The sequence below is a fragment of the Macaca thibetana genome, chromosome 1, assembly GCF_024542745.1.
Source record: "Macaca thibetana thibetana isolate TM-01 chromosome 1, ASM2454274v1, whole genome shotgun sequence".
Lineage (NCBI taxonomy): Eukaryota > Metazoa > Chordata > Mammalia > Primates > Cercopithecidae > Macaca > Macaca thibetana.
In genome coordinates, this window is record NC_065578.1 from 110994825 (window position 1) to 111012412 (window position 17588).

Genomic DNA, 17588 nt, shown 5'->3' on the forward strand with positions numbered 1-17588 from the left:
CCCTCTTAATACTGTCCCTTATTCTTGCCACTTCACACTTTATTGTTCTTTCATGTATACTGTTTCATTTAATCCTTCCGTCACACCTGAGGTAGGTGGTATCATTCCCATTTTAAAGATGAAAGAGGCCATATAATAGAGTGCTTAGGAGCCAGGATGGGAGCACTGGAGGCAGAATGCCTAGATTCAAATCCTCGTTCTGCCATTTACTAATTGTTTTGTGAGTTTTGCTCACAAAACAATTTTTTGTGAGTTTTTGAACTTCTGTAGGTCATATGTTTTCTCTTGTCCAAAGTGGTGATTGTAATAATATTATAGAGTTGTTTTAAATAAGTTGACTAAAAGTAAAATTCTTAGAAACATGCTTGCACATAGTGAGTCCTCAGTAAGTGTTAAACTGTTACTGTTGTTTATAGATCATGAGACTTGAGTAAGGTTAAGAAGTCCAGAGCCTTCCAGCTTATAAGTGTTAGAGCCAATGATTAAATATAGGTGATCTGAATCTAAGTCCTACTTGCTAATTTATCTAGTTGCCTTTACCATATTTTGTTATATGTTTATTTACTTATTGGACGTAAAATTATTAGCCTTCTAAATTTTCATTTAAATATGGATCAGCTGAATGTGGTGGCTCACACCTATAATCCCAGGACTTTGGAGGCTGAGGTGGGAGGGAATTGCTTGAGGTCAAGAGTTCGAGGGTGCACTAAGCTGTGATCGTGCCACTGCACTCCAGTGGTGACAGAGTGAGACCCTGTCTGAAAAAATAAATGTGGGCCAGACCATAGACCAAGTAGTTATAGCAAAAGAGAGTTTCTAAATTCCATGCAACAGAACTTCCATTCTTAAACTCAGTTTTTTGCTTTAATCCACTGGTGCCCAATCCTTAGCAGTTGTACACCAGACTTATGAGCTATGAGGGGAAAATGACAATTGAAAACATAGATTTAATGCAAAATAACTGGAAAAAAGAAAAAACAATGCAAAAAACAAAATAATAAAAAAAATTAACAGAAATTAACTTGAGTGTGATACAATAAACAGCTAAAAGCAAACAACATCTGAGGGAAAAGATAATCAAAAAAGTGACTATTCTTATAGAACAGACTGCTTGATAGGAACTTTTTAAAAACTTGTTTTAAAACTTTTTTAAAGATAAATGAAAAAGAATAGGCATTCACAGAAGAGGCTCATGACTGATAAATATTTGAAAACATTAGCCTCACTAATCAGAGAAGCTTAGAGTAATAAAATTTTGATAATACAATTTATAAAATAAGAACATTTATGTTGAAACTGTGCTGTTAGGGATATGGGGAAATGGGACCCACACATTCCTGATTGGAATGCCAGTTGATAAAACTACTAATCTCCATGAAGAACCTTAAAAATGTTCCTAGTCTTTGATTAATGTTCCATGTGAGAATATAAACCAAAGAAAAAAATGACAACTGGATAAAAGTGTATTATATAAAGATTCATTACAGCATTGTCTATAATAATAGAAAATACTTGGACATGCCCAGCAAGAAGGATAGTTAAATGACCGTACACTTATTGCAATATCTGTTAAAACGGTTTTGAAAAACTTGAGTGACCTTGGAGAGAGATGAAGTAATATCAGTAATATTGGCGGGAGTAGGGGTAGGGGGGTAATAAAAAACAAGATTCAAAATTGCAACACTTTAACCTCTAATGTCAAGTTGTAAACCTAGTCTTGAGAACAGTTCATTCTGGACAAATACTTACTGAGTTGCTCTTAAATGTTTGATTAACTGAGTACCTACTATAAAAATAAATACGGCAAAACCCCTGTTGAAACCACATTCTCCTTCCCCTTGTAGTAGTGACCTCCCAATTTTTCTATTCCTCCTTCAAGCAAACTCCTCAAAAAAATTGTCTATAATGCCATCTCCCAATTTCTTACCTCCCAGTCTTTCCTGAACCTAATCGTGCTTTTGTCCTGGGTTATTACACTGAAATTGGTTTATCAAGTCTCCAGTGACCTCCAGTGGTCAGGTTCTCACTCTCATCTTCCTTTACATGTCAGCATTTGACAGTTGATCGCTTCCTCCTCTTTGAAATATTTTCTTCTCTTTATCCCAATAAACTATATACATGGTTCCCCCCCGCCCCCACCACCTCACTAGTTGCTCTTTCTTGACCTGCTTTGATGGCTTCTCTGCCCTGATTTTTTTTTTTTTTTTAGTCAATATGGAGAATTGTGTTGTATTTTTTTATATTGTGGTAAAATACACATAACTTATACCATCGTAATTATTTTTAAGTATACAATTCAGTAAAATTAAGTACATTCACATTGTTGTGCAGACTTCACCAACATCCGTTTCTAGAACTCTTCATTTTATGTAACTGAAACTTGATTCCATTAAACAGTAATTCCCCATCCCCCTTCTCAGCCCCCAACAACCACCATTCTACTTTCTGCCTCTGAATTTTTTACTACAATAGGTACTTCATATAGATTAGGGATACCTATATGTCAAAATTGCAAACTTCTGTGCATCAAAGAACACACCAAGGTTGAGCATCCCTAATCCCAAAATGCAAAATCCATAACTTTTGAATGCTAACATGACACCAGAAGTGGAACATTCGATATCTTTCCCCATGTGTGTTGTAGTCAAAATAGTAGTCAAAACTTTGTTTCATGCACAAAATTGTTAAACATACTGTATTAAATTACTTTCAGGCTATGTGTATGAAGTGTTTATGAAACATAGAAGAATTTTGTGTCTAGACTTGGGTCCCATTCCCAATGGAGCTCATTGTGTATATACAGATATTCCAAAATCTGAAAATATTTGAAATCTAAAGCCCTTCTGTTCCCAGGGGGATACTCAACCTGTAGTCCAATTTATCTGTTTTTTTCTGTAGTTGCCTGTGCTTTTGGTATTTATCCAAGCAATCATTGCCAAATCCATTGTCATGTATCTTTCCTCCTGTGTTTTCTTCCAAGAATATTATGGTTTTGCTCTCTCACATTTAGTCTTTGATCCATTTTGAGTCAATTTTTGTTTATGGTGGGCCCAATGAAGAGGGCCCAACTCTTCATTCTTTTACATGTGGGTATCCAGTTTTTCTAGCACTATTTATTGAAAAGACCATCCTTTCCCAATTGAATAGTCTTGGCCTCATTTTCAAAATCATTTGACCATACATGTGAGGGATTTATTTCTGGGTTATTTTATAAATTTTAATATATTTTCTTTTTCATCCTGTTCAAAATACCAATTTCCCTTTTGATTTCTTCTTTGAACTATGGATTATTTAGAAATACGTTGTTTAGTTTCTAAATATTTGGGGATTTTCTTGATCTTTCTGTTACTGGTTTCTAATTTAATGCCGTAGTAGTCAGAAAACATACTTTGTGTGATTTAAATTTCTTCAAATTTATTGAGACTTACTTTATAATTTAGAATATGGTCTGTCTTGGTAAATGTTTTGTGTGCACTTGAAAATAGTGTATATTCTTTCTTGTTGGATAAAGTACAGTCATACATCACTTAACAGGGATATGTTCAGAGAAATATATCATTAGGCAATTTGTTAAATTAATCTCTAAGTAGCTTATTTCTTTTTAGATACTTTTGCAAGTGATTTTTTTTTATTTTCCACTTGTTTGCCAATATATAGAAATACAGTCACACATCATTTAACAACATATCTCCTAGCTATGATCATAACACTGCAGTCCAGCCTGGGCAACAGAGCGAGACCCTGTCTCTAAAGTAAGTACGTAAGTAAATAAAGTAAATCATTCAATTCAACCTTAGCTTACTGTAACTTTTTTACTTTATAAACTTTTTGACTCCTGTAATAACACTTAGCTTAAAACACAGACACATTGTCCATGTGTTCAAAAATGTTTCCTTTATATCCTTATTTTTTTTCTATTTTTAAAATGTTTTACTTTTTTTAACTTTTAAAACGTTTTTGTTAAAAACTAAGACACAAACACACATATTCACCTAGGCCTACACTGGTTCAGGATCATTAAGATGTCACTAGGCAATAGGAATTTTTCAACTCCATTATAATCCTACAGGACCACCATCACATATGCGGTCTAAACAATGCGGACTAAAACAATGTCATGCAGTACCTGGCTGTGTTCTGTAAATGTCGATTAGATCCAATTGATTGATGGTGTTGTTTAGTTCACCTACAACCTTACTGATTTTCTGCCTGCTGGATCTGTCAGTTACTCACAGGGGTGTTGAGGGTTCCAGGCATAATAATGGATTCATCTGTTTCTCCTTGTGGTATCCGTTTTTGCCTCATGCATTTCGACACTGTTGTTGCATGCACATTAAGAATTGTTATGTCTTCTTAGAGAATCGATGCCTTTATCGTTATGTAATACTCTTCTTCATACCTGATAACTTCTCTTACTCTTAAGCCTGCTTTGTCTCAGAATAATATAGCTACTCTTAACTTTCTTTTTATTAGTGTTAGTGTGATATATTTTTCTTCATCTCTTTACTTTTAATCTGTGTACAGTAGTCCCCACTTACCCATGGAGGATACATTTCAGTATCCTCTGTGGATGCCTGAAACTGCAGATATAGTACCAAACCTTATGTGTACTATGTTTTTTCCTGTACATACCTATAATAAAGTTTAATTTATAAATTAGAGTAAGAGACTGACAGTAATACCTAATAATAGAACAATTCTAACAGTATACTTTATTAAAAGTTAAGTGAATGTAGTCTCTCTCAATACTGTAATATTTTTCAGATACCTGTTGACTGTGGGTCACTGAAATTGCAAAAAGCAAAACTATGAATGGGGGTCTACTGTATTTATATTTAAAGTGAGTTTCTTATAGACAACATATAGTTGGGTCTTGTTTTTTTAGTCCATCCTGACAGTCCCTTAATTGTTGTTGGATTAATATGTATCTACCATATTTGTTACTCTTTTCTATTCATTGCCCTCCCTTGTTCTTTCTTTTTTTGCTTTCTGGTTTCAATTGAACATTTTATGTTACTTCATTTTTTCTCCTCGCATACTGTATTGATTACACTTGGTTTTACTTTTTTTTTTACTAGTTGCCCTTGAATTTGCAGTATACATTCACAACTAATCCAAGCTCACTTTCATGTAACATAGCACTTCATGTGTAGTGCAAGTACCTTGAAACAGAGTATTCTCAGTTACTTACACTGGTCCCTTATAACATTGCTGTCATTCATTTTACTTGAATGGTCACCTAATACCTTGTTGCAGTTATTTTGATACCTGCATAATACCAAGCTATGGTCACCTAATACCTTGTTGCAGTTATTTTGAACAAACTGCATCTGTTTAGATTGATAAAGGATAAGAAAAGTGGAAGTAAAGTTTCCCATCTAAGTAGTTTTCCTTCTTTTTGAAGAAATTTTCACATTTCTTGCAAGTCATGTCTGCTGGTGACAAATTCTCTTAATTTTTGTTTTGAGAATGTCTGCATTTCTCCTTCATTTGGAGGGTAGTGTCACTTGATACAGAGTTGTAACTTGGTGGTTTTTTCTGGGAACACTTTAAATATTTTACTTCACTCTCTTCTTGCTTTCCTGGTTTCTGAAAAGTCTGATGCAATACTTCTCTGTTCTGCTATAGTTAAGATGTTTTTCCCCCCTCTGGCTTTCAGCATTTTCTCTTTGCCTTGATTTTATGCAGTCTGAAATAATACCTAAGTGTAGATGTTTTGGCATTTATCTTGGTTAGTGTTCTTTGAACTTCCTGGGTCTGTGGTTTGGTGTCTATCCTCTGTTTATTTTTTAGCAGTCTTTTTTTTTTCTCCCAACTTGTCTCTGTTTGGCCCTGTCTTCAAAACGTATGTGGAAGTTAACCAATTCTTACTACCTCCACTGCTACTCCTTTGGTCAGCATTCCTATCTCTTGTGTTACTTCAGTTGCCTTCTAGTTCTTCCTGATTCTGCCCTTGACCTTCTCTTTTATAACCAGAGAGATCTTTTAAAAATTTCAGTGGAAAGTTGACATCCTCTGCTCAAAACTGTCCAGTGGCTTCCCATGCATACCAAGTAAAAGCTAAAGTCCTTACCATGGCCTAAAAGCCTGTATTTAGCTCTCTATTTAATCTCTTACCTTCTCTTCTCCTGATGACTTCCTCATTGTCCTCCAATTATAGTGCCCTTCTTGTTCCTTCAAATTGAAGTCACCTGGCATCTTAAGGCTTTTCTGCTTCCCTCAGATGTCTGCCCAACTGTGTTCTCTAACTGCCCATCATCTTTAGTTGTTTGCTCAAAGATCATTCTTTTCTAGATTATAAACCTACATGCCATATGGACTACAATCTCCCCATTGCTTTACGTTTTCTGGAACACTTTACCAGCTGACTTGTTTCTGGCAGGAGAGTGCATGGCGCATTGGAGAAGATGTAAGAGAGCCAGTTGGCTGGAGTGTTGAGAATGAGAGGGAGCACTGTTGTGAAATAACAGTTAGGGACCCAACTGTGCAGACCCTTGTAAGCCATGTTAACATCTTTAGTCTTTAAGGGAAATGGGAAATCACTGAAGTATCTGAACTGAAGGGATTTGGAGGAGGTCACTGAGTGATTAAATTTGTCATTTTACAAAGTTCATTTTAGCTTCCTTTTGAATATATTGGAGGGGGAGAATATTGGATGTAGGGAGATCAGATGAGAGGCTATTGTAGTGATCCAGGTGTAAGCTGATGGTAGCTTATTTAGTCTGTTATGGTTGATGGACATACAAAAAGAATGTTTGAAACTCCCTGATTATCTGAAGAAATCTATTTATATACATCTGTGGTCAGCGATTCATAACTCCTGATTGCCAGGTTAAGATTTCCAATTTAGGGGCTGGGCACAGTGGCTGACGCCTGTAATCCCAGCACTTTGGGAGGCCAAGGCGGGGGGATCGCAAGGTCAGGAGTTTGAGACCAGCCTGACCAACATGGTGAAACCTTGTCTCTACTAAAAATACAAAAAATTAGCGGGGCGTGTTGGCACATGCCTGTAATCCCAGCTACTCAGGAGGCTGAGACAGGAGAATCACTTGAACCCGGAAGGCGGAGCTTTCAGTGAGCGGAGATTGCACTGCTACACTCCAGCCTGGGCAACAGAATGAGACTCCGTCTCAGGGGAAAAAGAAGAACAATTTCCAATTTAGAGGATCTCTTTTTGGTTCCATGGTAAGAAAGTAGAATGGCTTTCCCAACGTAATTCTTCAGAATAAATCCTAGAAATTCTGTTAGTCAAATAGTTATGTATCTCTTTTTGTGTATGTCTTAGCATTTGGCATGAAATCAAAGGTTCCTAATTAAGCTAATTATTATTTAATGGTCATTTCTAGATCCTGTTCAAATTAATTCATCTCTCATGAAGGCAAGACTTTAACTGATTTCCTTGTTTTTCCCAACCTTCTCTCATCTGAAAAAATTAACTTGATCAGGACTAAGATTGTTCCTCAATCGGCTGTTTTCAAGACAAATATAAGTGTTATTTCTCCTCACAAAACTAATAGCTCTGGGAACAAAAATTTGTGTAGAACTATAGCACTTACAGGAATAGGAAACTCATTAACACTCTGGCCATCCTTAAAGAGATTTGAAGCTCTTGTATGAGCAAACAGATTTAATAAACAGGGATTCTAATAGTAGTTTTCTAATGTGGCAGTGTTTATAATAAACTAAAACATTGATTCTCTCTTTTCACTTTAGTTTGGGAAGGAAAAAAGCATTAAGCTTCTGTACCTAAAATATATTATTAAATATATTGTTTACTTATCAGAAACCAGTGAGGTATCTTAGTCCAGCTTTGTTGTGTAAATAAAGAAGTTGAATATTAATGAGGATAAATGACTTGTCCAGGCTAACATAACTTATAGATCCTGATTTTGGACCCAGATATTCCTTCAAAAGGCTCTTTGGTTTTTGTTGTTGTTGTTGTTTTGAGACGGAATCTCGTTCTGTTGCCAGGCTGGACCCAATGGCATGATCTCGGCTCACTGCAACCTCTGACTCCCTGGTTCTAGCGATTCTTCTGCCTCAGCCTCCTGAGTAGCTGGGATTACAGGCAAGAGCCACCACGTCCAGCTAATTTTTGTATTTTTAGTAGAGACAGAGTTTCACCATGTCGGCCAGGATGGTCGCGATCTCCTGACCTCATGATTCACCCTCCTTGGCCTCCCAAAGTGCTGGGATTACAGGCGTGAGCCTCTGTGCCTGGCCAAGGCTCTTTGTTTTTGATCAGAGGTTGTTTGTTTGGGTTCCCTGGTCTCCAACATCCCTCACTTCCCCCAGTGTATATATTCTTTTCAAAGAACTGGACTTACTAGATTAAGGAATCCAATAAAGTTAAGAATCAATAAATTTGATTATACTGCCTCCTGATTTGGGGTTCCTAATCTGACAGCGCTTTCCATTCTTGTCTTACATTACCTTTCCAAAATTCTCAGAATACCAATAACACTCTAGTTACGTTAATAAAGTAGTGATAGTAGTATCTTTTTTAAGTGGACAGTTGCCAGGCACTCTCCTAAGTGCTACATATGCATTATCTAATTTGGTGTTCACAGCAACATTGCAGAACTATGTCCCTTACTTTAAGATTAGCTCCCTACCTAAAGGGTCTCACCAGATTTTAAAGATTGCTTGGATTAATTGAATTACCGAATATAGTGGAAAAAGTCTTAGGCATTAGTGTTAGATAAAACCTAGCTTTGAATCCAGGCTCAGCCCTTTTTTTCTTTCATTCAATAAATGTTTATTGAGCATCTACTGTTTCCCAACTATTGTTCTGGGCAGTAGGAATGGCATCTGTAATTTATCTGCATTTTGAAGGGAAGAAAATGTCTGCCTTGAAGATTGCTAAAGGCTAAGAAAAAGGCACTTTAAAAAAAAGTTTGCTTCCTTGCCCTCCTAACTGATCTTCCTTCTCTAGTTTTTCATTCCTCTGTTGCAATCTACAGAGTACTCATAGAGCTTTCATTTTTCTCTTCAAACTCTTGTTCAAAAGCCTTAGGTGGCTTTTCTTATCTGATAGGAAAGTTTCAAGTTCATGGGATGTCATAGAGGAACTTTTATAGCCTGCTATTTAAAACCATATATGGGCCAGGCACAGTGGCTCACGCCTGTAATCCCAGCACTTTGGGAGGCCAGGGAGGGCGGATCACCTGAGGTCAGGAGTTCAATACCAGCCTGACCAGCATGGTAAAACTCTGTCTACTACAAATACAAAAAAATTAGCTGGGCGTGGTGGCACATACCTGTAGTCCCAGCTACTTGGGAGGCTAATGCCGAAGAATCGCTTGAACCAAGGAGGCGGAGGTTGCTGTAAGCTGAGATTGCGCTACTGCACTCCAGCCTGGGCGACAAAGTGAGACTCCGTCTCCAAACACACACACACACACACACACGTACTAAGTCCTTTCCTGTCTCAGCCTTTCACAGTAAATGCTCAGGCCACCTAGACTTTTTTAAAAATATAGTTTTTCCATTAGATCATCACAGATCACAGAGTTTCTTGAATCTCTGCCTTTTTTCTGGAATTCCATGTCTATAACATTCTGTCTACCTACACCCCCTTCCTCTCCCTGGGTTTCGAGAAATACATACAAAGTACACAGAGAAAAATGTCTTTTCTTTCCATGTCCCATCATTCCTCAGCTTCCTTCCCAAAGGTATTCTATGCATATACAAGTTTATGTACATGAATGAATACAGGCAATTTAGCATGTTAGATTGTGAACCCTGAAAGCAGGTTGCCTGAGTTTAAATCATGGCTTTTCTTCCTAGATATGTGACTTTGGGGATATTACTAGTATCTGCCTCGTAAGCTTATTGTGAGGATTTCTTACAGCACTTCCTGGCACATGGTAAGCACTCAGTAAATGTTTGTCATTATTGTTGTTGTGTTGTTGTTATATAACAGCATAATATATTCAAAAGAGAGCAACATTTAAAATCTAGAGACATAGGTTTGAATACAGCTTCCTAATTACTTTATGCTTAAGTCATTGAATCCAAGTTAAGCCTTGTATGTTTCTTTATAGTGGGGGTAATGACATATAGTTTTGGTTTTGATTACCTAAAATATAAAAAGTTTCGAAAGAGCTTTGTAAGTGACAGAATGATATATGAAATTTAGTTGCTGTTGGTTACATGTTTTTACTTTCCCTTCAAGAAAAGGTTATAACATTTTAGCTGGATAATAGTCTAAAAAACAAAGATACCAGAAACTTTAGTTATAATTATGCATTTTTGCTTACAATTACTCCAAATTCATACTTTTTCATTAGCTTTGGCATGCTTTAGTTTTGGTCATATATAGTTTATGTGGCAGTGCTGTTAAGGGAATAAAGTTAGAGTAAATACCTCTATTTATGGAAATGTATCTATCAAGATTCCAGAATTGGTATACTTAACTATACTTGGCATAATTTAGTACACCTGGCCAAATGTATCTTTTAAGGAAAATAATGTATTTTGGTCAACCTAGAAAGTATTAGTCATGGCCTTAAAATTTTTCTGCATGGTTTACAAATGTTTTGTCTGCGATGATTAATAGTTACTGAAGAATATTCATTTAAGTAGATGGTAATACATGTAAAAAGCAGTCTTTCATTTTCATTTCCCTTAGTCAAACATTTACTGGTGATGTGCTTTTGATCATTTGCTATGTTGCTAAAACAGGATACGCAGTCACTGTTTTTTTGACAGCTCATGGATCCAAGAGCACGTGTAGTTTCTAAAGGCACAGAGTATAGGATATTTTTGGATACCGTGATATTCCCCCCTTATTCTGGTAATTAGAAGCATTCCCAGTATTAAACATTTAGGAGGAAAAGTTATAGCCAAAAGAGACCATCTCTTTCTTTTAAATCATTTTAATATGAAGAATATATTTTACTTTGGAGATTTAAAATGGTTTAAAGTAACAATTTTAGTAACCTTTCGGTTTGTCTTGAAAGTATTTTCATTTGTTTCTAAAATACTTGTTTCTCTGAAGAGAGAAGATGGCTCGATCTAATGACCTATGTAACCTTGATGACTGACAGTTTAAACTGAATCAACAAAGGGAGAATTTTTTTTTAATGCATTGAGACAAAGCATACAGGAAAGATGTAATTTTGTATAATCTTTTGTTGAAGTCTTCAAAACAGTACAAGTGTTGTTTGCCTCATGACATGAAAATTCACAGTAGGGTAAACAAAGCTATTATATTTGAATTTCACAAAAATGTTTACTTAGTTATCTTTCAGAAAAAAATTCAGAATCATGACTCTCTTCTCAAATTAAGTATTTATACTAATACTGCAAAAACTGTCATTTAGGGATTATTTGTACAGTTCTATGTGGCAACACTCAGCCATGCAACATGTGCATGTGTTTATTAGTTTCCATATGTGCATGTATTTATTAGTTTTCATACGTAAAATCTGGAATCATTGAAACAATCTGTCTTAGACTGTTTTTTTAATAAAGAATTAGATTAAAAACTCCTTATGTATAACAATATGGTAGTCATTGAATGTAAGAACTCAGATCACATTGCAGATATTCTAAAAATAGAATGTGAATTAGGTTTTAACAGTAATTCTGAGATTATTACATGTGGCAAATAATTTGTATGATATTCAACAGTCTAATTTAGGTAAATCACAGAGATTTACAGAAAGCATTGATTTGCATCTGTGATCAGTATTGCTTAGGAAAAATGTCCAATACCGTAAGAGTATATAAAGTTTTGACTCAAAGGGGTCAGGGAAGGATATCTTACGGAATTAATACTTGTGCTCAGGTCCAAGGAAAAGAGCAGGCATTATTAACTAAGTGGAGAAGGAAGAAGTCATTGCAGGCAAAGGGAATAGCTTCTGCAAAAGCCCTGTGGCAGAAGGGAGCATATCAGGTTTAAGAAACTGAAAGATGGCCAGTGTGACTGTCATAGAGAGTAAATAGGGATATGGAGCAAGACGAAGTGGATACAGGCCAAATCATTAGGAGCTTTGAGGACTTGGAGTTTAATCTTTACCCTGTGAGCAAAATGAAATCATTCAGTTTTCTGTTTTGAAAAGACCATTCTGGCTGCAATGTAGAGGAACCCAAGTGAGCAACAATGGACCAGTTAAGAGGCTATTTCAGTAGTCCCAGGAGGTTGCTTAGACTAGAGTCATGTAGTGGAAAAGAAAAGGAACTGACAGATTCTTTGCCTGGAGGGTAGTGGTTCTTTGCCCAGGTGATTCTGACACTCCTACCCTCCTCTCCTGTTTCTCTATTCTTTAAAAAAATGGTGATAGAAAATACAAAGTAGTATTCTGTGATTAAATTATCACACTATTATAGATTATATTCTCGATAACAAACTAATATTCATAATTTTATGTTGAGAATATTATAAAGAAATGTTTTCATCACGTATAGGGTCATGGCTGGGCGCAGTGGCTCACTCCTGTAATACTAGCACTTTGGGAGGCCGAGGCGGCCGGATCACTTGACGTCAGGAGTTCGAGACCAGCCTGGCTAACATGGCGAAACTCTGTCTCTACTAAAAATACAAATTAGCTGGGCATGGTGGCCCGCACCTATAATTCCAGTTCTTGGGAGGCTGAGGCGGGAGAATTTCTTGAACCTGGGAGGCGGAGGTTGCAGTGAGCCAAGATCGCACCATCGCACTCCAGCCTGGGCAAAAAGAGCAAGACTCCATCTCAAAAAAAAAAAAAAAAATGTAGGTTTATGACTTCTCACTTGTGAAGATGTGCATATTGGCCATGTAAGATTTTTTAAATGAAGTCCCTTTTACAACTGTAAACCTAAAGGAACAATATCAAGGAACTGACATTTATGAGACATGCTCAAAGGCTAAAAAGTAAGTGAAAGCTAGAACCAGCACTCAGAGCCTATTTTTGGCTTGATGGCACCTACTGAACTAGCAAACCTGGGCTTATGGTTTCATTGCCTTCGCAGACATAAGAGGATAGGAGACTAAGCTCAGTCTATGAGGAGGCATCCCACCGAGTGTCTGTGCACCCCTCCCCACGCCTCTTCCTGCCAACTCCAAGGAAACTAGACTGTCGCAAATGTTGGCACTAAGTTGAAGTGGTGGTGCAAGTTTGGGGGTTGTTATTCTTTGACATTTTATAGTTGCACCCTAGCCTTTATGTTTCCATATCTAAATCGCAGTTTTTGGGTTAGCCCAAAAATATCTTAAAATTTGACTATGATTCAAAGTAATTCTGGTTGCTAGTAACCCCAGGCACTTGGCAGAAGCAAATGCACATCACAGTAAAATATCACAGAACTCTAAAAGAAAAAGACACTGAAAATATGGACTAGCCAAGATAACAGACAACTGAATTGGACTCCCATTGACTTCATATTTTGGAATTATTAGACAGGAATTTAAAATCAGTGTGTTTAGCAAGGTAAAGATTAAAAATGTAAGAATGGTGGGATTATGATAGCTAACATTTTGTAGCTATCAGTTGGAACCTTGAACTGTTCCAGTACTTTACGTGTTAATTAATCCTCACAAAACTCTAAAGTAGGGATTATTATCATCCCCATTTTACAGGTGAAGGAATGAAGCACAGAATGGGGATATAACTTGACCAAGGTTAGTAAAGTGGTAGAACCAGGATTCTAGCCAGGCAGTATGGGTCCTAAAGTCAGGCTTTTAACCATTTTACTATACTGAGAAAGATAATGAGATTACGAGAAGTTACAAATAGCTTTTTTGTGGGTGGGGGGAGAACTTTCAGAAATGAAATATGTAGACTAGGCACAGTGACGCACATCTGTAATCCCAGCACTTTGGGAGGCCAAGGCAGGTGGATCACTTAAGCCCAAGGAATTCGAGACCAGCCTGGGCAACATGGTGAAATCCCATCTCTACAAAAAAATACAAAAATTAGCTGGGCATGGTGGTTTGTGCCTGTAGTCCCAGCTACTTGGGAGGTTGAGGTATGAGGATCCCTTGAGTCTAGGAGGTCAAGGCTGCAGTGAACTGTGCCACTGCACTCCAGCCTGGGCAACAGAATGAGACCAAAGTTAACCAAATAAAAGAGACAGAAATGGAAAATTTGTAAAAAGAAAAGAAAATTGGACAACCATAGCCTAAATTGCGAGTTTTCTCTGATACCATTCTGTGTCTAATAAGTAGTGGATATATTAGTTGGATGCTCTGTTGCCTAGCTAAAACTTCCATTTCATTGCCTTCCTGATAGTAAGGTTTGACTATGTGACAAGGCTTTGGTAATTTGGGATGCAAATTGAAATATGTGTAACTTCTAGGTCATGCCTGTAAGAGGAAAGGGGATATGCCATTTTCTTTCTCTTTCTTCCTTTCTGTGAACTGGAATGTAAACATGGCGATGAGATATTTTTCCCTCTGTAGAAGACGGCAATACTCTTAAGGATGATAGAGCAATAAGACATAAGAGCTTGGCTGTCTCAGACTGCCTAGCTGCCAAACAAGACTGTCCTGTGAAAGGAAAATAACCCTGAATTTGGTTAAGCCACTTTTGAGTCTCTTATTAACAGCAGCCTTGTCTACGTCTTAACTATTTCAAGAAGAGCATGAAAAGGTCTAATAACTAGAATTTCAGATATGAGGAAAAGCCAACTAGATACAGTATTTAAGGAGATTTCAATTAGAATTTTCAAAACTGCAAAAAGATACAAATTCAAGAAGTCAAATAAATCCTAAGCAGAGTAAATAGAAATCTAAACCTAAAGTCTTCATAGTTAAATTTGCAGATGATCAGAGATCTCAAAAATAACCAGAAGGACAAGACAGATCACTTTCAAAAGCTCTGCAATTAGGCTAGCAGCTGACTTATTGAAAGGAAAGTAGAAATCAGAAGACAGTAGAATAGTAACTACAGTGTACTCAGAGTAAATAACTATTAAAGCTAAAATATCTTTGAAGAGTGAAGCAAAGTTTTCAGATAAATAAAACTGGGAGTTTTTTTTTTGTTCTCACCACTTGTACAGCAGTAAGAAACATTACAAAAGATATACTTTAGGTAGAAGGAAAGTGACCCCTAATGGAGGATCTGAGATATTAATTAGGAAAGAAAAATGGGCCCAGGCTCATTTAAGCATTCCAGTAATCCCAGCACCTTGGGAGGCCCAGGTGGGTGGATAGCTTGAGACCAGGAGTTCGAGACCCACCTGGGCAAGATGGCAAAAACCCTGTCTCTATCAAAAATACAAAAAATGTAGCCGGACGTGGTGGCATGCACCTGTAGTCCCAGCTACTCTAGAGGCTGAAGTGGGAGGATTGCTTGAGCTCAGGAGGCAGAGTTTACAGTGAGCCAAGATCATGCCACTGCACTCCAGCCTAGGTGACAGAGTTGAGACTCTGTTTCAAAAAAAAAAAAACAAAAACAAAAACAAAAATGGCTGCAGTTATTGAGGCAGGTATCCAACTTAAGTTGGAAAAGCATTAGAATAAACTAAAGAAAGGAAATAAATAATAAACATAAAAGCAGAAATTAAAGAAATAGAAAAGAGGTCTACAATGAAACATCAACACAGCCAAAGTTGGTTTTTTTGGAAAAAGACTAGTAAAAGTAATAAACCTGGTAAAATTGACCAAAAGCAAAAGAGGAAGGGCAGAGATAAAAAATACGAATGAAAAAGGAGATATAACTAAAAATGTGGCAGATTTTTACAAAGAGAGAAAAGTGCATACACTAACACATATTTGTTCAGGGAATAATTTCAAATGGTAGATTATTGTATCTGTTGTCATAATAGTATATCAAGCCTATCAAGACCACTTGTCAAACTTGCCAAAAATTTTACTCTTGAATATGTGAGATGGTTGGATTAAATATTTTAATCCTTTACTTGAATATTTGGAGAATTACAAAGGTGCAATGAATCAGTCATACTTTACTAAAGATTGTGGTAAAGATTTATTTGGGGATGTGTAGATATGGATACATTTCTTTAAAACAGTAGAATATGTGTTCCCTTTTAATGCCTAAGGAAGAAGAGGGGAAATGCATAAACCTGAGAAATTGTGGAAACCTTGTATTTTTAAAAGTGTTTTTTAAAAAAGTATTACTAGTAAGTTTTTGGTGCTTGTACCAAAAAGTGATGGCACAGTACTGAGAATGATCCATAATTTAGTGTTTCTTTCTCTTAAAATTCTCATGAGTCTTATATTATATATTCATACTGTTCAGTGAACTAAATAGTGTACTGAGGCAAGACATGGATGTACCAGGGCAAGCCCCTTGTTTTCTGGAGGACTGGTAGCAAATAGTGGTAGCACTTTTGTAAATATTATAGTTCTAAACTAGTACATAAGAAAGTCCTAGGTTGACAAATATTTACAGACCTAGGGAGCAACTGATACAGATTATAGAAGATCCAAAAAGAATTTTTTGGAGGGTGGGGAGAGAAGGGAATGAAATTGATAGATTATCTGGCCGATTTGACAGGGTGGGAAATTATGTTGATAATTCCAGAATAAACACAAATTATATGATAAAAGAAATGTAATCTTAATATACTGCTTTGCTGTGTGTTAAGAGAGCTAAAATTCTCATCTATATGATAGCAATATCCAAATGCAAAAATGAAGAGATTCCAGTATGAATTTTATTTGGAAATATTAAGGGAAACACCCAAAGAAACAGGCAGGTAGAAGTTTAAAGTAGCTCTTGTAGATTGAGATTGTGACTGCTCTTTTTTTCTTATAAGCCTTTTAGTAATATCTTCTAATTGTGCTAATCAAGTATGCATTGCTTTTAAGAGAGAGAACTGAAGCTTTTGCAGAGGAGACTAGAATGATAATAGAGTTTGAAACTTTATTATTTGAAAAAGGAGACTGTTTATGGAAAAAGAAGTGAGGAAAATAACTGTCTTCAGATACTTAAAGGAGTGTATAATAGAAGAGGAATTCTCTTTCTTTTGTTTACATGGGCGAGCAGAGCTGAAACCACCCAGTAAGTAGCCAATACCAAGAAACAGTCGTGTAAAGAAGTTTCTGAACAATTAGATTACCCAGAAATGAATTTGTCTGTTTTTTTTTTTTTTTTTTCTTTTTAAGAGTCAGGGTCTTACTCTGTCACCCAGGCTGGCTGGAGTACAGTGGTGCAGTCACAGTTCCCTGCACCATAGAACTCCTGGACTCAAGCGACCCTTCAGCCTCAAAGGTGAGAGCCACCACGCCCAGCTGAAACATACTGTTGTGTGAGGATAGAATTCAAAGGGCTAGATGTCCATATCTAGATATGTTTTTAGAGTAGATTTCCACAAATGAAAGTTACTGTATTTCAGGAATTCTGTTGTTTTTAAATACTGACTTCAGCATTTAAAACAAGAAAACACAAAATCAGCTATTCATAAAAAATTTGCCTCATATAAGTCAAGTATACTCTTTTCTTTTCTTTTCTTTTCTTTCTTTTTCTTTCTTTCTTCCTTCCTTCCTTCCTTCCTTCCTTCCTTCCTTCCTTCCTTCCTTCCTTCCTTCCTTCCTTCCTTCCTTCTTTCTTTCCTTTCTTTCTTTCTTTTTTTTTTTTTTTCTTTTTTTTTTTTGAGACGCTCTTGCTCTGTTACCTAGGTTGTAGTGCAGTGGCGCG

The 17588-nt window shown here is 36.5% G+C and overlaps 1 protein-coding gene across 7 annotated transcripts in view; it reads left to right on the forward strand.

Moving 5' to 3' along the window:
- The window catches only part of RAP1A (RAP1A, member of RAS oncogene family), a 93812-nt gene that overhangs the window by 34374 nt on the left and 41850 nt on the right, over positions 1–17588 (forward strand). Inside the window, exons 1-3 of one of the 7 annotated variants that reach the window (XM_050746951.1) lie at positions 9790–9869; positions 16760–16952; positions 17057–17162. The exons of 3 other annotated variants lie outside the window; for them this stretch is intronic. The gene's annotated coding sequence lies outside the window, so the exon portion shown is untranslated. Of the gene's footprint in view, positions 1–9789; positions 9870–10905; positions 16953–17056; positions 17163–17588 lie in introns of those variants that run through there. 3 more of the 7 variants (XM_050746968.1, XM_050746958.1, XM_050746935.1) reach the window with 3 other exon arrangements.